Source organism: Pogoniulus pusillus, chromosome 23 (genome assembly GCF_015220805.1).
Source record: "Pogoniulus pusillus isolate bPogPus1 chromosome 23, bPogPus1.pri, whole genome shotgun sequence".
Classification (NCBI taxonomy): domain Eukaryota; kingdom Metazoa; phylum Chordata; class Aves; order Piciformes; family Lybiidae; genus Pogoniulus; species Pogoniulus pusillus.
Window position 1 is genome coordinate 18,319,516 of NC_087286.1, and position 21,737 is coordinate 18,341,252.

Consider the following 21,737-nt stretch of genomic DNA (forward strand, 5'->3'; position numbering starts at 1 on the left):
GTTGTTTGCAGTGAGGGTGGTGAGACACTGGCCCAGGTTGCCCAGGGAGGTTGTGGAGCACAGAAGCACCCAATGTGATCGAAGATCTTCTGTGCTTCTGTGCTCCACAACCTCCCTGGAGGTGTTCAAGGCCAGGCTGGATGAGGCCTTGAGCAACCTGTTCTAGAGGGAGGTGTCCCTGCCTATGGCAGGGGGTTGGAACTGGATGAGCTTTGAGGTCACTTCCAACCTAAACCATTCTACGATTCTATTCTATGATCTGCAGTTGACTCTTCTCTCTCCCTTGCGTGGCTCTGCAGAGTAGGTCAGGGTGCATGTTGCCATTGGAGAAGGCAGGATGAAGAGCTCTATTACTCCAGATCCAATCCTGACACCACCCTGTCCCACAGAGGGGTGTTTCTTGTTCTGTTCCTAGCCAGCCATACTGCACAAGAGGGCTGGCCTCTGGCCCCGTGCAGGTTTGGGATATTGGACTCTTTTTTCTCGCTGGTGTCTGCCCAACTCAGCTGCCTGCCAAAAGCCCATGTGGTCAGACCCCGGCTGTGTGTGGGGGATAATCTTTTCCTGCACTCATCAGGACAGCCTGTGCTTCCACATGCTGATGCCTTTGCAGTCAGTGCTTGGAAAGTCACCCCTGACAGCTCCAGGGACTGAAACCCTTCATCTGCAGCACAGCCACGGGAACACTTTTAATAAGGCTTAGAGGAGACTGTCCTACCTCTGAAGGTAACACACTCATTCAGCCCTCCCCCAGCCACGGCTGATGGCACATACCAGAGGCACCAGGGGAGGTATTTGCATCGTCTCACATGTCTAAATTACAGACCTGAATTAAGAGCCCGAAGTTAGCAGTTCATGAATGGCTAAGCACTGGATCCTGTGGCTAAACAATCCTGCTCCCTTTGCTTCAGCTGACATCTCACCTGCAGCATCTACCCAGGACACTGAATTCTGTGTGAATTCCCTTCTCAGAGGAAAGTGAGTCCCCTGGCCAGGTCACTGTTGGTTTCAGCAGCCTCGGTCCCCACCTGGGGAGTGCAGGGGCATGGCAAGCTGCAGCGCTGGGTTGTGAGAGTGCAAGAATGAACAATTTTCACAGATGCAGTTAGGAGCTTTCATGACAAATTGCTAAGACATATCAAATATATGTAATGGGAGACTGAAAGGTGAAGCTCTGGAAGCACAGAATTGTTGCTGCTCTGAGCCTTACCCAGCAGATGCTTGACTTGCCTTTTCCTTATAGCACTGCTGGTTTGGGGAGTGACGTTCACAGCAGGTTGTATAGAACCAGTCCTTATTTTATCCATCTGCATTTCTCCTCTAAATCATTGGCTTCTCCAGTTCTGATGATTAGGTCAGGAGGTGTCACATACTTCAAGTACCCAGGCCAATTAACAGCCTTTCTGGGTGACCAGGATTGCTGATCGATGAAGCTGCTCCATCCCACTGAGATTCCTTGCTGTTGCAAAGGCTGACGTGTGGCCATGTAAAATACACTGGAACAGAATTAATGAAGAGGCAGGCCTGAATGACAGCAGAATTCTTGTTCATTTCTGGAAGGGACCCAAGCAGGGGTTTGTTGGACTCCTTTTTCCAGCACTTCATTTTAAACAACGGCTGTTATTAAAAAGAAAGCCTTTTGGAGAAGGGGAAGTAATTGAGTTCAGCAAAACTGAGAGAAGCAGCTAAAATACCCTCCAAAGCAGATATGCCTCTCCCTTCCAGGAAATGCTGAAAGTAGCAACAAAACTGAGGTTTCTTCTAAAAGGTACCCATATTCTGCATGCTTCCATCTACCTGGGAAAGATGCATTTTTAAGTGGCAGCCCAAAAGCTGTACAACTCATGCTCCTCAATTTTTCAGCCCCCAAATTAAATGACATTAACTGAGTAGAAGCATGTGCAGCTTGGTACCATTAATAAACTTGTTGACAGTGCACACAATCCCACTGCCTGCATCACTGATGAAGATATCAAACAGCCCTGGTCCCATTATGGATCCACTTGTCCCTGACCTTCATCTGGATATCAGGTCATTGACCACCACCCTCTGGATGCAGCCGTTCAACCAGTTCCTTGTCCACCCATACAACCCATATCCAATTTAGAAGTGGTGTGTCAAAGGCCTTACAGAAGTCCAGATAACATCTGTAGCTCTTCCCTTATCCACTGATGTAGTCACCCCATCATAGAAGGTTGGTCGGGCAGGACTTGCTCTCATCTGTGACTTCTGCTAGCTGTCTTGAATCACATCCCTGTCTCCCATGAACTTTAGCATACCTTCTAGGAGGATCTGCTCCATGATCTTCCCAGGCTTACATCTCAGTAGTTCCCAGAGTCCTCCTTTCTACTCTTTTAAAAAGTGAGTGCAATGTGTCCCTTTTCCAGTCACCAGGAAGTTCACCTGACTGCTGTGACTTGTCAAATATTGTGGAGAGTGACTTTGCAACTACATCAGCCAGTCCTCTTAGGACTCTGGGACGCATCTCCTCCAAGTCCCATAGACCAAAGCATGTTCAGGTCCCTCAGGCAATCACAAACCTGATTTTCTCTCACAATGAGGGGGATTTTTCTCCCTGCCTTGTTGTCTATCCATTTGAAAGATGGGAAGAGGCATTGCCTCTTCCGAGCTAAAGACCGAGCTAAAAACTCACACAGTTCATGTGTGCTGTGAGTCACCCACTTAGAGCAGGGCTAGAGCCACAGGCCAGAGAGGGGAGCTGAATCACTGGATGACAGCAACTTCTATCAGCTTTTTCAGGCAGCTGGAGCCTCAGGCCTCTCAGAGAATCTCAGAATAGGAATTCTACCACGTTCCCCATTAAAAAAAAATGCTCAACTTTCCATTTTCTCTTTTGTAAACTGTCAAGAGATATTTCTCTGACACTAATGCAAGCTGAACTGACACTGAGGGTTACAGCCTCTGAAAAAAAAAAAAATTACCAGTGAGAGTGCAGGCAGAAATGGGGCTTGGGAAAGGCAGAGCAAAGCTGGAGTGGAAGGCAGGCAGAAGGTCCTTCCTCTGGGGTGGGAATCTGGAAGCACCACGGTGGGAGAACAAAACATGCAAGTCATTTGTGTTTTCCTTGCAGCTGAAAGCTGTTACTTAGGACAGCCATAGTGTCCTCAGCTAGAATTACCAGCCCCTGTACCAGCACAAGGGTCTGCTCGAAAGACTGAAGCTTAACTGTATGAGACAGGTTATAGTTGAGGATGAAAGGAGCCAAATGATTTATTTAGCTCAAGGTAATGTGGAAAAAACCTGAAGAGATTCCCACTCTGATAGGCTGAGCTTCCTTGACAGAACATCTTTCTGTGTTTCTAGTCTTGACTCATCATCCTGGGATTTTCACAGACTGCAAATCCAGGCTGCACTTGGCTGCAGATCTGACAGAGCTCTGTCTATGCAAAGCATCCTGTTAGCACCACTAAAGATTTGGATATAACAGCCTCACACAGGACATGGTGAAAACGGGATGATGCTGCCTCCAAACCTTCTCCTGGGTATGTGGACAGTTTCCCTTGTGAATTATACCTTCTGGCTCCTTGGCTTAGATGGTCTCCAGTGCTAGTCAATTCATCAGCTTTCTGCAAAAAGAGAGTAATTTTGGAAAGCTGAAACATGGTCTTAATTAACATGCTATTGCAGTTAATCTGTTTTACCAATCCCTTAATACAGAGAATCAATAGTTACAGACATCAAAGTTGATGAGTTCCCTCACAGGAAAAGAAAAATCTATAAAACATAGACAGTTACACTTCTCAAAGCAGCAAATTAAAAACAATGAGTTCTACTAAACCTTACCCCAAGGTGGAAATTGCTGGTGCTTTAACTTAGTGTGCAGCTGGCTCCTGGGCCAAAAGGGATACACAGCCCTTCAAGTAGCAGGGGGATTGTGGCAACTGCCTTCATAACTGTCCTGGCTTGGATGGCAGCTCAGTGCACAACCTGGTGGATTTGCAGGAGTTATTTCCCTTAGTACAAAGTAAGAGTATTTTTCTTAGTACAAAGTGATAATATTTTTTCTTAGTGCAGACCATCTAACTGCAGGTAGCTGTGGCAGTTAGCTAAGTACAACGGTAGAAAACATTAAGCCTCGCAGACTTGTTGGCAGCCTCGCAGGCACAGTAGTAACTGGACTTGTCTGGCTTCTGGTGTGGTTGATGAAAGTCAAAGGTGAAGCACAAGGTACTCACCTGTCAAAAAAGTCTCTGCCAAGACGTGTAGTGGTTTTCAATTTCGTAGAATCTGTCAGGGTTGGAAGGCACCACAAGGAGCATCTAATTCCAGCCCATTCTGCCATGGGCAGGGACACCCTACCCTAGAGCAGGCTGCCCACAGCCCCATCCAGCCTGGTCTTAAACACCTCCAGCCATGGGGCCTCAACCACCTCCCTGGGCAACCGATTCCAGCCTCTCACCACTCCATACTGAACAACTTCCTCCTCATGTCCACTCCGAACCTACCCATCTCCAGCTTTGCTCCATTCCCCCTAGTCCTGTCACTTCCTGATATCCTGAAAAGTCCCTCTCCAGCTTTTTTGTAGCCCCCTTCAGATCCTGGAAGGCCACAAGAAGGTCACCTGGGAGCCTCCTCTTCTCCAGACTGCACAGCCCCAACTCTTTCAGTCTGTGCTCACAGCAGAGCTGCTGCAGCCCTCTGAGCATCCTCCTGGCCCTGCTCTGGACACACTCCAGCACATCCACATCCTTCTTGTAATGGGGGCTCCGGAACTGGATGCAGGACTCCAGGTGGAGTCTCAGCAGTGCAGAGTAGAGGGGGAGAATCACCTCCCTGGCCCTGCTGGCCACACTTCTCCTGATGCAGCCCAGGATTTCAAAGTATGCAAGGAAGATTTATCCCCACAATCATTTGATGACTTCTTTAAAATTCTACAGACTGAAAAAAAATCTGAGAACTGCCCAATTTCCACCTGTCTTGGTGAAGTGGAAACTCTGCCAGTGAGGGTGAGAGCTTCATCCATCTTTGCAATTGGTTATTTTGGTCTAAGTTAAGCAGCTCTTGAGTTAGTCATCCATGCAGGAGTTGCTCCTTTGCCTCTGATAGACATGGTTAAAAATGGCCACATCCCTCAGTGAATTGTCCTTGCGTGCTTTCTCACAGCAGATTATGTGCATGGCTGTTCCTGATGTTGCTAGAAGACCTACCTTGTATGCTACACTGATAGGACAATGGACAATTAGTTAGAATAATAGAATTAATCAGGCTGAAAAGACCTCTGAGAGCATCCAGTCCAACCTAGCACCCAGCCCTAGCCAATCAACCAGACCATGGCACTAAGTGCCCCAGACAGGCTTTACTTCTGCTTCAATGCCTCCAGGGATGGCAACTCCACCACCTCCCTGGGCAGCCCATTCCAATGCCAATCACTCTCTCTGACAACAACTTCCTCCAAACAGCCAGCCTAGACCTCCCTTGGCACAACTTGAGACTGTGCCCCCTGGTTGCCTGGCAGAAGAGACCAACCCCACCTGGCTACAGCCTCCCTTCAGGTAGCTGCAGACAGCAATGAGCTCTGCCCTGAGCCTCCTCTTCTGCAGGCTGCACACCCCCAGCTCCCTCAGCCTCTCCTCACAGGGCTGTGCTCCAGGCCCCTCACCAGCTTTGATGACAGGCCCAGTTACAATGGAATGGTCAACCATTAAGGAAGGTCCTGCTAGGAATGGAGCCTAAACCAAACCTGCACTAATACCTCCTTAGATGTTGGTGCAAGAAGTATACAGCAGCCTCGAAACAGCATTTAAACAAAAACCCATGTTTTGTGATAGCAACCAACTGACTGCAGCAGAGAAATACCTTGTTTTTCTCTGGAGGGCACTGTGATGTGTCACACAGGTGACAACAAGTCGAGCTGCCAAAACTCGTAAGCTCAAGGTGCAATTCCTTCAGCTTCTCCAAGGAGCAGCTCTGCAACATGTGTCAGTGAGGTACACAGGTGAACAATGCTGCTAGGACAGCTTTGGGGTAAAAGGGAGGAAAAGACTATTCTTAGCCTGCAAGGGAACACACAGGAATTGATGCTTCCTGCTGATTTCTAATCTCATGTCATTTTTAGGCTTACAATTTAGGCTATCATTCCTTTGTCTATGGGTCTGCTACAGAAGGATAGCAAAATACTCATACTTCTCCACCTGAATATTGGAGCATTTGCTGGGGGGAGAGAAAGTTGTGCTTCTGGCTCTGGGAAGACTAACAGCCATTGATCAGCAACTTGCAGTCTCAGTGCCAAAGTCTTACTTCATCCTGGTAGCCTCTCTATACTAAAAGCCATTTCCATTAGGTACTTACAGTTCCCAGCAAAAAGGACTTACTCAGGTGGGTTCATTTATGGGCCATCAACAGGACACAATTAATCCCATGGGACCTTTTCTTGGACATTGGCATTGGTGTGAGCCTTTTGAGTGTGACATCACCAGATCAGAGCACATCTACCTCCAAGGTCTACACTGAAGCCAGCACGGGTTCTCCTTTATGCTTGATACCTCCCAAGGGACTACTGTAATTTTCTATCCTTTTGTGGTGGTTTAGGAGAAATCAAGCCCTTAACTGCTGACTGGAGGTGCTCTTGTTTTAAAAGCAGGACAAATAAATATTCACTTGCTACTTTTCTCCTTGAAAGAGATCTCTGCATTCACCAAATGTTCCTGATTAAGTCTCTGAAATAATCTAGAAGTGAAACAAATAGTTTTAGTCTGTGTGATGGTTTGGGAGTTACCCACCCCACACACACACCCGATTACTTCACCCAGACTAGACTCAGCTGGCTGGAAGTTAAGGAACAAAGCTTTCTATTCACAGCTTAGCACAATATGCAAGCAGGTAGTTACAATATACACAGCTATAGACAGAAATAGACAAGTTAAAGGTAATACAGAAACACAACAGCCCTCCCAGAAACCAGAGTGCCTAGGAGGGGTTCCCAACCACCCTTTCACCTTCTTTCCACACCTCCACAGTATCCCAGAGTTTGCCTTATGTGCTAGATGAGTTTGGAGGATTGGCAAGGGGGAGTTAGAAGCAGAAGCAATAGTTACACAGATCCAAGCAGCAGAGAAACACAGACTCTGATAGACAGAGACAACACACTGTCTTATCTATGTTTGTGTCCTTGTTTTTATGCATCTCAGCAAGCCTATGAGTGAAGTAGCCATCACTATTGTTTTCTTTTCACAGCCTAGAGTCCATTTTTTCACATTAAAATATTCCAGTTAACCTCAAACCAGCACACCTTCAAGGTTTTTTCTATTTAATTTGAATAAGTCTTACAGAGGTACTCAAAAGCCAGCTGAGAGTTGGGTAAGGAACAAAGGGTCAGCATAGTACTCGCTCTCTGCTTACAAGAACATTTACAGTCTCAAATGCCATCGTTTAAGCCTTTATTTATAGCTATAGCTATCTGAACATAGCTTTCAGTCAGGGAGCTGAGCAAACATGTGCCTTCTCTGTAAAGGAAAAGCAGTCTTTGTGGTCTCAGTGCCTCTGAGCAAACAGCTGAATCTATGGCGCACATGGGGCATTTGAGTCACGTTGCTTGTGTTGTGCATCTGCCTGCCTGTCTGCCTCAGGAGGACACGTGGGTGGAGGGTAAGGGTCATCACTGGGAATCCAGTTATGGCAGTGAAACCACTGCTGTACATCTCCAGGTTCCTCCTCTCTCCCCTCCCTCTCCTCTCATAAATCCTTACTGCTGTCCACCTGTGCTACTGATGAGACATCTCACCTGTTGAGTAGCTACTTCCCAAAGCAGTCTCTTTTCCTGGGCTTGTATAAAAACTCTGGGTTGATTGAAACTTCAGGGCAGTGTGCATGGATCCACGATGCTATTTCCTGTGCTCCTAAAAAGACTGATGGCATCATGACAATGCCTGAATGGAGAGAACCAAATGGTCTAGTTCCTGGAACTGTGTTGTCACTGGGGGAATCATAGCTAGTCAAAGTTGAGGAGAGGGAGGGAGAGTTAAATACTCTTCCTCTTGATACTAAGCAACCAAATTCCCAAAGGATTTTTGTAAAGCATCCCCCGTAATATCTGTTTCTCCATCTGATTGAAGCCTCTTTTTTGCTTAAAAATAAATCTCCTATTCTTTCAGGTTTTAAAAATATTCAGACTTTGCACTGAGATGCTGCTAATTGGTGACATCTTTGTACTCTTACTCGTTCCTCACCAAATAGAAGTCTTTGGCTGCACTGAGCCTGTGTGTTGGTGTTAAAAGCTTTATGCACTGGATGTACCTTCCCTCTTTTAAGAAAAAGCAGAACTAGGTGGGCTTTTTTTCTCCTTAACATACATGAGTTTTTTTCTCCTTAACATACATGAGATTTTGAAGGTTCTTTTTTTTTTTTTTGCTGTGGCTCCTGGCCTGTCTTATTACTGGTTTCATATGCTTGTGTTTTCTTGATATGGCATCCTCTTTAAAACAACCAAGAGAAGAAACTGTGTATTTTAAAGCTCTGCTGATGAAGCAAAGTCATATCAATGAATAATTGGGCCCAAATCCAGTGCTGCAATCTATGTGGGCAGGATGCAGACCCATTAATTCCATGAAGAGTCCATGTGTAGGGCAATGCTGTGAATAAACCCAGGGAAATCAATGACTTCTAGTGAGTTAAATCCATTGGCAAGAACGGGACTTGCATACAGGATGAGAGTGACAGCACATATAGAACAAAATCCTGGCCCTGTCCATGTCAGGGGTGAAAGGGTTGAGTCAGTAGTTTAGATTCCACTCATGGTTTGTTTTCTTCCTCCCCCTGAGTTTTAAAGACATGCAGTTATTTGCACAAGTAGAACGGGTCTGGCAAATTCAATAAGGCAAGTTTTTGATAAAGGTCTTCTGCTAATTTAGTACCAGACTTGCAGTGAGGGGAAGGGAAATACATAGCCTCAGGTTGCTGAGATTAATGAAGTGTATTTTGGAGGTACCCTGAACTGGATGCATTAACAAACCTATCTAAGCTAAGAAAGCACCAGCAAACAGATCAAGCAAGATGCTTCACTTAGGGACTGCAGCAACTGAAGGTCACAGTGAGGAGCCAGAATAAATAAGGCCACAGTGCAATAGGGATGCAACAAGCTGCTAACAGCTCTGGGCAGAGCAGATACAGAACATCCTACTTGGGAAGAGAAGGAAAATGGGAAAGCCTTCAAGAAGATGCCAGGCTGACGTTGCATCTATACAGTAGAGCATGGGTGAGCAAGCCACCTTTCATTATCACTTCCATCTCTCATGCTGGGTTTTGTAGTGTGATAAAGAATTGGGTTTAGCAAATTAGGTAAGGCAAAGGGAATTTGGAAATGACACCTTCAATGATTGATGATACTAATAAGTATTGTGCCAAGGAGATCCCCTTCCCCCCATCAAACAGGGCACAGGCACTCACAGCCTTGCACACATAAGCATCACTGTGCACAACATATAGCGAGGGGAAATAAAGCATGAGCAGAGCAGCCTTTCTCCACACAGTATCTGTACAATGCTGCTAAATATACACCCACAATTCATCTAAGCAGAAGCATGCAAAGAGGCACACAATTTGTATTCACAGACAGATGTATATTTTAAAGATTCCCCTGCACACACCTCTACTTTGCAAAAAGATAATGCAACTAAACCATGACAGATGAGTGTTAATCTTGTGCTGCAGGAAAGTTTAGCTCAGTTCCTTGGTTTTGCTCATCTGAGGCTGAATTCAAACCTTTTCCCTGGGGAGAAAGGTGTTCTGCAGAGGAAATCTTTTTATTTTGCCCTGTTTGTTCAAACAGAGAGAGCTGGAAGTGATGTTGTGGCAGGATGTGGGAGAAGGTGGTGTACTTCTCTGCTTCACATGATTCAGAGTAAAATTAAAACCTGTATGGCAACACATCAGTGCTTGAACCACCAAGCTGGATGGGGCAGCCAGGATGGCAAGACAGGCAGATGCAGAAAGGATTATATGGACATACTTGTCCCTAGACTTTCCACTGGATGAGCCATGGCTCATATAGCCATCTTCCCAGGGTGTTTCCAAGCACTGGAGTGTCAAGTGGGGAAATTTTGGCTTTGAGGATCTGGCTTCATGTCCTGCTTTGGCTTGAGCTGCAGCACTTAGCAGCTTCTTAGCTATGAGCAGCATTGATATTCCAGCACCTTGGACACACACACTGGAGTGTGTGGAATAATACTTTTGTGACTGCAATAGCACCCAGCTGGTAGATCTGGGTGCTGAAAGCTACCCAAATACCCTTTGAAGAACTGGACCTCTGTTGCTATGGTGATGCAACTGTATAAAAAGCTCCATGGAATGGAATAAAATACTGCATTTAAATTGAACCATGGAGATCTACAAGTTTATTTCTTTTCTAGGTTTCATATCCATGCATACTGGTGCATGCCTGCTGTGACTTTAGTCTGCTTCTTTGGTTTGATTCATAGGATTAGGGGAAGTGGCAGTGCAGGATTAGCTCTGTGAAGCAGCCAGAAGATAGGGTCAAAGACTTGTTGAACAGCGAGAACTGGAAATGCTGCTCTTGCCCACTCATCAGGAATGTGTTCATCACCTAGGAAGTAACTGGCAAGTGGCACTATTTGAAGCTGTTTGAAAGATGGTGCAGATATGTGTGTGTGTGTTGGAAGCAGACTTCTTTGTTGCAGACTATGTGGGGCTATGGCAATATGGATGAGCGCGAGCCTGGGACTTTGGTATTACTCCCAAACCCAGTAACAGTAACATTAATGCTGTCTTGTTTCCTCAGGGTGTTTCTTTCTCTTTTCCTCACATTTTAATCAGGAGCACTACTACTGTCAAGAAGGCTCCTGCCACCATGGTCCCTATAAGAATCATTTTAGGGCATAACAAGACTTTGTTCTGATGTCAGCTGAGCAACAGCTTGAGCCTCCTTCCAGCAGGTTCCATCTGAAGTTATCTCCAGCTCTTTTTACCATGACAGGAGCCTCACAGTCAGTTCACTCTATATAATGGTGAATGGGCAACTCTTCATCTTACACCAGCAGGTGGGTAAAACTCTTCAAGTTTTCTGATGCATTGAGGTTTAGAGCAAAACTTTTGCTCTCAGGTGTTTTTTTTTTTTGTTCTAGTCTCTTAGTCCGATTTAGTCTCATTTCTTGCAACTGCATTTGTGCTACAAGTAACAGCTTTGGAGGGAGGGGGAAGAGAAAAAAAAAGGGTGTGTGGGGGGGGGGAAAGGCAGACTTGCCTAAATCGTGATGCTGATTGGAACAGCCATTTGGAGATCTGTAGGCTCCATCTTCCTCTTCAGCTGGACTTACGTGGGAGCAGGTCTGTGGCTTTGCATGGCTGAGCTTTGCAAACCTGGATCCAAAACTGCGGCATCCCCAAACCCGTCCCTTCGTGAAACCTCGTGTCACTTAACAATCTGTAGGCATCACAGCCTCAAGCATCAGTGTTTCTGAAGCAACTAATATTGTATTTTCAGATGTGCCCCAGAGTTTCTCAGTTTTAACAGGCCTGAGCAGTTCAACATCTATTTTGGACATGACTCCTGTGGGTATCCACAAATTAGGCATCTGTCTCGCATGCGGGGGAGCCCAAACTAGTAATTCAGGGGCAAAAGACCAGATGATACACAGGGAGAAAGACAGCAAACAAGCAGAGAAGTCTACTGTGACAATTTGCTGTCAGTCCCTTGTCAGCATCCCCACAGATCCTCTCTTTTGCAGGATATTGGCTGCCTGTAACACTTCTCCTTCATCCAACATTCAAATTAGAGTGATCAGAGGCTGACCCGCAGAGTCTAGTTCATCATGATTTTTTTTTCCTACTGATTACATAAATAATCACAAGCAGGAAAGTGCCTTTTATATTAATGTACAATTGCCCAAGCTTTTGTAAGAACACAAGGAGGAGTATGTTGAGTGCTAAAGCCGTGCTTGAATTGTCTTATTTATCTTGTGAGTCTAAAGGCCTGTCACCTGCAAAGTGACAAAGCTGTTTAACCTAAATGCAGCTCCGTTTTGTAACCTGTTAATGCATTTGGAGTGCATGGCTAAACAACAGTGGTTAGTGCTGATGCTCCTCCTGGTACCTGTTTTGCTAGGTTTTGGGAGAGTCTGCACATTTTGTACCCTTTTGGTTTTTTGAGGGATTACTGGCAGAATCATGGGCAAATTTGAGGGATTAAGATGGGAGTCTCTGTTAAACAAAGGAAACGTGCAAGCGTAAAGGATCAGGCAACCTGCCACGCCAATCAAGACTATGGGGTCAAGTAGAAAATAGAATCATAGAATCATAGAATCAACCAGGTTGGAAGAGACCTCCAAGATCATCCAGTCCAACCTAGCACCCAGCCCTAACCAATCAACTAGACCATGGCACTAAGTGCCTCATCCAGGCTTTTCTTGAAGACCCCCAGGGACGGTGCCTCCACCACCTCCCTGGGCAGCCCATTCCAATGGGAAATCACTCTCTCTGTGAAGAACTTCTTCCTAATATCCAGCCTATACCTACCCTGGCACAACTTGAGACTGTGTCCCCTTGTTCTATTGCTGGTTCCCTGGGAGAAGAGGCCACCCCCCACCTGGCTACAATGCAATTGCCTAGAGGAATATGATGAAAAGAGGCTCATGTCTTGGAAAACGTGGCCAAATTAAGGTCATCAGCTTCCTGCATTCAATAAAACGTTAAGAGTGTCAGCATAGTGGAAAAGTCTGCCTTTGGGGTGACCCACCTTGTCTTGGGTATTCAAGGAAAGGTGGGAAATTGTATCTCAGAAGTTTCTTCATCCCCGAGATAGACTCTCCGAATTGCATACTAATGATAAGGCTTCCCAACAGGCGATTGAAGGTCATAGGAAAGAAGATTGGAGCCTCTGTGTTTGGTTGTGCAGTTAGGATAGCAAATAGAGAAAATGAGTCATGGGCTCTAATACTAAACATAGATGTCATTGCATTTCCCAGAAATTCATCTCTCTACCTAGGCTCTGCAGCCACTCAGCCAGCTGGCACAAGAGCTCAAGACACCTTTTGAGAACTCTTTCATGTCACCATGGCAGAAGTTTCCTCTATTTCCTTCTCTTCTGGCTCAGTTACAGAGCCTGCTTGTGGCTGGCCAGAGTCTCTTCAAGCTTCAGATCTGTGTTCATCATCACAGCTGGGTCCTGCCGCTACCAGAGCTAATTAGAGTCCTGCAGGTCACTGCCTTCATGAAGATGTTTTTGTTGTTCTGGGACTGAGTACCCTGTTCCTTTGCTACTGGCACTTATCCTGCTTTCAGCACAGAGCCCTAAAGCTGCAATATATCAGTGATGACAGACTCCTAGTACAATAATTAGGCTCAAACACAGAGAGAAAGCAGTCTATTTTCTCCTACCACTGCTAGCATCACTTCTCAGGCCCTCTTTCTCCCATCCCAGATTGCTTTGTGGTGTGTGCAATGGCAGCATGCTCTAACTAAGGCATTTGGGTCTAGCTTGTTGCATTTACCTTAGACTGGCAGCTCTCCTGGGAAGCATGTGGCAAGGATCACACAGGGAAATGACATCCATTCACTTCTAAGGATGAAGTTTCATGGGCAGATGGGGGGAAACTCACAGCTCACTTCTCTGAGGGGCAGTCCTGCACATTCCCCTGTTGCTGACAGCACTGCCCCATTGTGTTCTTCACATTGACTCATCTAGGAACCCTGAGACAGATCATCTCACTTAACTAACTTTCATTTCGTCTTTTCTTGCCCCACCTTTTCTTTCTCTTTGATGATACAAACTGATTGCCAAGAGGTCTAAAGAGCTGAGTGAATGCAAGGGAAATGGTTAGACTGAGGACACTACGATTTTTGCAGACTATGGGCTGTGAGGCTGAGTTGTCTCAAAACCTTACCCTAAGAAGTACCTGGGCTGTTATTCGTCAGAGGAATATTCACAGAGGAAAATGGACTCTGGTCTTAACAATTTCTTGGGAATGTTTTAACATTCAAACCAGGGAGGTCACTAAGCAAAGACTCAGTGCAGATGGACATGTTGTACCCTCTCATGCAGTGTCTGCAGTGTTCTGTTAAGGATGTTACACTGATTTGCTGTATCTTAACATCAAGAAAATGCACACGGACTACTGTATCCTGGGCACCAGTAAAATCAGTCAAAGACTAGCACAGAAGGAGAAGTTCTCTGTTTTCATAGAATCATGGAATGGTTTGAGGTGGAAGGGACCTTAAAGATCATAGAGTTCCAATCCCCTTCTTTGGACAAGGGACACTTCCTCTTAGACTCAGTTTCTCAGCGATGAAGCTGGTGAATGGCCTGGAACACAAACCTTATGAGGAGAGACTGAGGGAGCTGGGGGTGTGCAGCCTGCAGAAGAGGAGGCTCAGGGCAGACCTCATTGCTCTCTACAACTGCCTGAAGGGAGGCTGTAGCCAAGTGGGGGTTGGTCTCTTCTCCCATGCAGCCAGCAATAGAACAAGGAGACACAGTCTCAAGTTCTGCCAGGGGAAGTATAGGCTGGATGTTAGGAGGGAGTTCTTCCCAGAGAGAGTGATTGGCATTGGAATGGGCTGCTCAGGGAGGTGGTGCATTTGCCATCCCTGGAGGTGTTCAAGGAAAGACTGGATGAGACAATTAGTGCCATGGTCTGGTTGACTGGATAGGGCTGGGTGCTAGGTTGGTCTGGATGCTCTTGGAGGTCTCTTCCAACCTGATTGATTCTATGATTCTGTGAATGTCCCACCCAGCCTGGCTTTAAGCACTTCCAGGGCTGGACCCTCCATAACTTCTCTGGAAAACTTGTTCCAATGCCTCAGCATCCTTGTAGTGAAGAATTTCTTCTTACTGTCTAGTCCAAATTTAGGCTCTTTCAGTTTGAAGCAATTACCTCTCAACCTATCACTGTATAGCTTTGTAAAAGTCCCTTTCCTATAGTCCTCTTCAAATACTGAAAGGCTGCTTCAGTAGAAGAGCATCTTCAGTGATACTTAGAAAGAGTTACATCAGTGTAGCATTTAGAATGAGGCTTTTTGTGCTTAATTTTCAAAGGAAGTAAAAATCTTTTTTGAACAATTAAAATATGTGAATATGGATCGCATATTGTCCTGGAGCCTCTGAAACTAGCTTCACTGGGGTGTTAGAGGTATCTAACTGTGGCTCTATGTGCTAACTTCAGCTATCCTCAAGACCTCCTTGGTACCTAAATTGCACAGATATCCAGGCTCTCCCCTCCCCTGCAGAAATCCCCAGGGCACCTGAATTTCAGCTACAACTGCTCCATATCTCAGGCTCTCAAATCAAACATTCCCCTGCTTGCTGTGCTCAGGGGACCTGAGCTATTCCATGCTGCAATAAAGATATAAATATTCATTAAGTCACGGGGAATAAGAAGTGGCAAAGAGTTGATTCTGTAGCCTCGAGGGTTGGATTCTTACCTGCACTGGGTAAGAGGCATGGCTGTGGCCTTTAGTCCATGAATACTGAATTGCAAATGCAAAGGGAAGGGCTCCTATGAAATTGGAAATAACTTATGGGCTTCACTTACAGACAGCTATATCCTATCTCACTCAGCATCCCACTGGCAGAAAGTCTCCAGAAATACAGATCTGGCTATGAGCTTCTGTCTCAAAAGAGAGAGAGCAGGGGTTTGATCTCAAGGACTATTGGAAGAGCCAGTAAAAGTTATAGTGGGGAGGACTGTTTGGCTGCATTTTGTGAGAATCTGCAGGGAGGTGGGAGGAAAGTGGGCTCCTAGCAGAGCTGCAGGATCCCTTCCTCTGGGAAAGGGCAGTGAAAAAAGATGTCATACAACTTAGAATCACCAAACTGCAAGTGAAGGTCTATGAAGGTCTATCTGTGCAAACCCAGTGCCATGGCACCTGGCAAACTACCAGTGGGAATGATGGTGTTTGAAGAATTCACTGTTTCCTGTGAGGGGAGTGGAGAGGGTTGGAAGATTTGTAGTAAATGGTTGTTAGTATCCTTGTAAATCCAATCCCAACTTTTTTTTAATTGTACATTAGTCTTCTAAACCACTTGCTCCTTCTCTTTGGGATTTTCTAAAACTAGTAAGGAGAATAACACAGGGGAAAACCCCACAAGATCCAAAGACCCTACGGGGCAGAGCCAGCAGCACCCAAATGATCACTCCCCAACAGAGTGGCAGCCAGCGATCAATGTCAGTCTAACTCCCTGTCTCTGCTCTTCTGGTATCAGCTAGACAAAAGGGGCCAAGCAAATGCCTGGTGTCGTTCCAAGGAAAGGATTAGAGCAACCTCAGCCACGGGTTTGCCCACTAGAGGTATCAGCGCAGCATGTGCTAGGGCGCAGGCATCTCCCCAGGTGGAGCCGCACCTGCTCTGTGGTCCAGACCAAGTATCTGCCACCGCATTTCTCCGCTTGTCGTTTGGATTCCTGCGAAATGTATTCTTGCCTCTTCTGTTTAACCTTTGTCTCCCAGCTTTTTGTTTGCCTCGTGAATTCTCCCTAATTAGGAACCTTTCGGATTCCCTTGTGGCCTCAAGTTTTCTCATGCAGAATTTGGAATGAGTGCATTTTTGTGGCTAGTTTGCAGGGCCGGGCTCAGGCTTTTAAAGTGCTAAAATAACAATTAACAATACTTTGCGCTTCTAGACTTCTTTCCCCCTCCCTCCCCACCCCGGGAGATCTCAAAGCACTTTATAAGTGGCAATTAATTAAGATGGAATATTGTGAGGGAAAGAATGTATACGGACCCATTTCTTTTCCACTGTGAGAATGCAGCCATCTCGGGGCTGAGATAGTAACAACCGGGATTTAGAGTGTCTAAATAGCAAATGACAGGTTTTAGGCTGGTGAGTAAAAGCAATGCAGTGCCCAGCTGAATGCGCAAAAGAGATGTGTCGAATCAGAATGGAATCGCACAAATGAGTTTTAACTGCGATGCCAGGGGCCAGTCCTCCTCCCGTCCGAGGGCACAAACGCAGTTCGCATCTCGTACGGCAAGAAGCCGCCAGGATAAGCGACTGGAGCGGGGCTGCTCGGCCTTAGGGCTCCCGGGCTGGGGCTGGGGTTCGGCCCTGGAGCGAGAGGAAATAGTGCCCCCTGCTGAGCCAGCGCCCGCCAGCCGCCGCCGCCCGGGGCGCAGCGCCCAGCCCTACCCGCGCCCGGCAGGGGACCCCCCGGCGTGTGCTCCAGATGGTGCATCGCTAACACAGGCAGAGAGGCAACATGTCAGCAAGAGATGCAAACCTGGGCTTGTGCGGTCCTACACTTTTTTTTACCACCTGAGCGTGGAGCGAAGCAGCGGCTGGCAGCTGTGCATTCGAGGGCTCGCCATAGCTAGCAGCCTTGTCTTGCCTTTGCTCCTGTAGCCTGCAGAATATTAATGAAGGAAAGAGTGTTTATTATTTTCAACACTCTTTCTGGCTACAAGGATGGTATTAATGATGTAAGGAAGTAAACAATTCACCGAGCCTCAGAGCTCTAGCAGTTATTAATTTCCAAGGCATTATCCTCACGTCAATTTAGGAACTGAAACACTGGAGAAGGGTGTGAATAAATATGAACACAGACACACTCTGCTTTACAAATATCAGACACGAGTCTAGCTCATCAGAATTGCTGCTTTTCAACAGCCATGTGCTTGGACATTGACAGCTAAATGCATGCAGGTTTTGTCCTGAATCTTGACCAGGTTTTTTTGCTGTAGATACTGGTGCAGGTGCTGTGGCTGGGGCTGCTGACTCCAAAGCATCTGAAGTGTGGGCAAAACAGGCACCTACACCCTGCCTCAGCTTCCAGATGAGTCAGGACTTCTGATACTACCAAGGTGGTGCAGTCATCTCCCTATTGTTATGGCTGCAGCATGCTGGGGCTTCTCTGCTCTTATGGTTGAATATCACTGGATAAAAACCATGCTGAATGAGTGGTTGGCTGCTGGCTGCTGCCTGGTTCCCTCCTTCCTGCTTTCTGCCTTGTCCACGTGACTCTTGACTAATGGTTGTACCACGGTTTGACTTAAAAAGAAGAGTATGTGATTGCTCTTGTCTGATAAGTAGAGTGGTTTGCTGATCAGGGAACCCTGGAAGTTGGCAAATATTTGTACCTCCATCAGAAGAAACCTGAGAGCTAGAAGCTCCCTATCCTAAGTCAGTGCTTTACTGCCACATAGTTCAAAATGTAAGCAATGACATCATCACTGGTCAGGCCACACATTGTCCTGTGTCCAGTTCTGGGCCCCTCAATTCAAGGGAGATGTTGAGGTACTGGAACATGCACAGAGAAGGGCAATGAAGCTGGTGAAAGGCCTGGAGCACAGCCCTGTGAAGAGAGGCTGAGGGAGCTGAGGTTGTTTAGCCTGGAGAAGAGGAGGCTCAGGGCAGACCTCATTGCTGTCTGCAAATACTTGAAGGGAGGCTGTAGCCAGGTGGGGTTGTTCTCTTCTGCCAGGCAACCAGCAACAGAGCAAAGGGAACACAGTCTCAAGTTCTGCCAGGGGAGGTCTAGGCTGGATGTTAGGAGGGAGTTCTTCCCAGAGAGAGTAATTGGCATTGGAATGGGCTGCCCATGGAGGCGGTGGAGTCACCATCCCTGGAGGTGTTCAAGCAAAGCCTGGATGAGGCACTTAGTGCCATGGTATGGTTGACTGGATGGGGCTGGGTGCTAGGTTGGACTGGATGATCTTGGAGGTCTCTTCCAAGCTGGTTGATTCTATGATTCTGTGATCCAGTACTAGATTTCTGCCTTTAGGAAAGGGTGAGGAAACAGATTTCAAATGTGTGGAGACAAGTAACATTTCCAATGGTTCCCCTCTACTTTCCTTATAGCTCACAAATAAGGGAGACAATAGAAATCTCTGCAAGTCTTTTGAGTTTATGCCTTTGCAGTCACTGGCAGAGTTTTAGGTAGCTCTATCACTCTCTATTTCCTTCTTCCCAGCCCCCTAAACTTTTGGTCATTCATGCAAATTAGATCATTTGGGTTCAGGTGGCTGGCAGTAGTCCTCATTACCCCTTTGTGGTAACTCCTCAGGGTTTTGTGCAGTCCTAGGAGGACTAGATCTCAGAGAGCTCTGCCAAAGCCAGGCAGAAAGGTGCATTTCAGTATCATGTCTGGACAGGGCTTAAGAGCACAAGTCCAGCTCAAGGCTCATCCTTATTACAGGCAAAATTAAATTCTGCAAAAGCAAAGAGAAGATTTAGAGGAAAGGTGTAGGAAAAGCTGGGACACACCAGTCCAAGGAAAGACTGCTTTTCTAAGTTCTCTCTGTGGACTACTGGACCTCTGAATGCTTCATGAATGGGAATGGGTGATGCTGGAGAAAATGAAGGAACAGGCCTGGGGAGGAGACGTGGATTTGCTTTGTTAGTTGTTGCTGAGGAAAGAAGGTAACCCCCAGAATAGCAACTATCTCCACATTGTCTTCCAGCAGCTCTGCAGATAGGCACTGGCCAAACTGGGGACTGAGGCAGTGCTATGCCACACACTTTGTCCAAGTGAGGCAGACTGCCTACCCTAGCTACTGCAGGGAAACACCCACTGTGTCTGTCAGGGTAGCCCTGAGGGAATGAAGACAGAGGGGAAAGTCTCTTGGAGCACGATTTTTCCCAAAAGCTCCCTGGTGATGCAGAAATTCATCTTGCTGAAGCCTTGTGGAGACATGGGACCTTCCTAAGGAAGCTCTACAGTGCACTGTGGCAGCTATCCTTTTCAACTACCACCATCTGAGCTCTTCTTATTGACCTGTTGGGAAGGGAATTCAATTTTTTTCTGAAAGAGAATGGCTGGTTTCATTTTCTTACATATGAATCCATGTTCGATTGCAAGCTGCTTGTAAGTGGTACAGAGCAGAGAGGCCCTAATCCTCCCCAAAGCCCCTGGGTGTGCCTCCACTACAGGAACAAATGAAAACAGTGATTGCATCAGGTATACATTCGTCAAGCCCGGGTGCTGTCTAAGGATGCTGTTTGCTGTCCCTCTCTAGTGCATTTTCTTCCAAAACAAAAATAATTTCAGAAAATCATTTAAGATTCAGGGTTGCTCAAAGCCAGACATGCATAAGGGTAAGCTGTCAACTTTCTAGCACCAATTAAAGTATTGATAAAGCTTCTGGAGTAGTGACATTAACAGCACCTTCTTACAAAGATACCTGCAGGTAGTATCAACCCAATTACTATTGAATCTGAAGTGGGGGAACTGGTGAGCCTGCCTTAACAGAATTACCAGGCTACATTGAATTATTTCTACCAATATGGAAACTTATATAATAGCAAAGCACTGAGACATATTTGTCTTTGTTGAGAAAAGCTGAAGCACAGATGTTCCCCAGGCCATTCTGGCCCACGTTAGTGATATATTCAGAGCTTTGGATGTTTCAAGTAAATATATCCTTAGCCACATTCCCTCTGCTGTCCCTACTGATTTTGATTAAAGAAACAGACCCTCAAAGCAAAGAGATAGCCACCAGCAGAAAGGTGATTTATATCTCAGACACCACAGGCAGGGAGGTGGCTTAGCACCAAGGTGGGCTGTCAAAAGAAGATGCTTTTACCACAGTATGGGTTGGCACAGGCCATCCATCTACTTTCAACTCCTATAGCAAAACTCAGTGACCAAGGCAGTGCTTAACATCCTCTGGACATATTCCAGTCAATTCAGAGATGTTTGCTTCAGGATGAGGGGAGTGGGGAATGTGATGAGACAGGAACAGTCATAGGGCATTTCAGCAAAAACAAAAGGAAAGGACACTGGACGAGAGAAATGTGTTTTTAGCCCCACATGGCAAATGCTTCTACCCTTTCAAAATCTGAGTGTACCCTTTAAACAGAACTTTTGAAGTCATGTAGAGTCATGTAGAATCAACCAGGCTGGAAGAGATCTCCAAGATCATCCAATCCAACCTAGCACCCAGCCCTGTCCAATCAGCTAGACCATGGCACTAAGTGCCTCATCCAGTCTCTTTTTGAACACCTCCAGGGATGGCAACTCCACCACCTCTCTGGGCAGCCCATTCCAATGCCAATCACTCTCTCTGACAACAACTTCCTCCTAACATCCCGCCTAGACCTCCCCTGGCACAGTTTGATACTGTGTCCCCTTCTTCTGTTGCTGGTTGCCTGGGAGAAGAGACCAACCCTCACTTGGCTACACGGGTAGTTGTAGACAGCAATGAGACCCAGCCATGCTCTGTCACTTTTTCCCCTTAATCCATATGCAGACACACATATATGTGTATGGATGTGTGTAAAAATGGTACAAATGTATCATTTTTATTGTTAGCTGACCCAATCAGCACACAGGGTGAACAATCCTACTCAAAGGCATTTCTTCCTCTGCTTTGGTAGATTGTTATATCATGCAGTGCTATCTTGTCACTGTTTTCTCTTAATTATCCTTAATTCTATTAAACAGACAAACACCAACTGCAAATAATGCATGCTTAATTATGCAGTGTTGGTGGTTGATACTGTATTAGCATCAGCTTTTGTTTTACTGTTTTGGCAGCACACAAATGAAACTGCTACAATGTATTTTAAATAACCTCTATCAGAGGAATGGTCATGAAGCCATCATATAGTCACCTCTCCTCTGCCCACAGCAGACTAGCAAGGATGGTGAAAGGGAATAGGTCCCCAAATGAGCTTCCAGATGCCCTTGTTTGATACGGATCTGATGAGAGGAGGCTAGGAGCTGGTTGCCAGAATAGGTCCCCAAATGAGCTTCCAGATGCCCTTGTTTGATATGGATCTGATGAGTGAGGCTAGGAATTGGTTGCCAGGTGACCCCCAGAGATAGGTGGGAA

General features: G+C 46.2%; 1 long non-coding RNA gene across 4 annotated transcripts in view; it reads left to right on the top strand.

The window, feature by feature from the left end:
- Positions 1–21,737, top strand: part of LOC135185838 (uncharacterized) — a 32,404-nt gene that overhangs the window by 7,778 nt on the left and 2,889 nt on the right. For 2 of the 4 annotated variants that reach the window (XR_010306648.1, XR_010306651.1), the window contains 3 exons: positions 8,112–8,283; positions 10,754–11,012; positions 11,700–11,890. This is a non-coding gene — a long non-coding RNA (uncharacterized LOC135185838). Of the gene's footprint in view, positions 1–8,111; positions 8,284–10,753; positions 11,013–11,699; positions 11,891–21,737 lie in introns of those variants that run through there. The other 2 variants (XR_010306649.1, XR_010306650.1) reach the window with 1 other exon arrangement.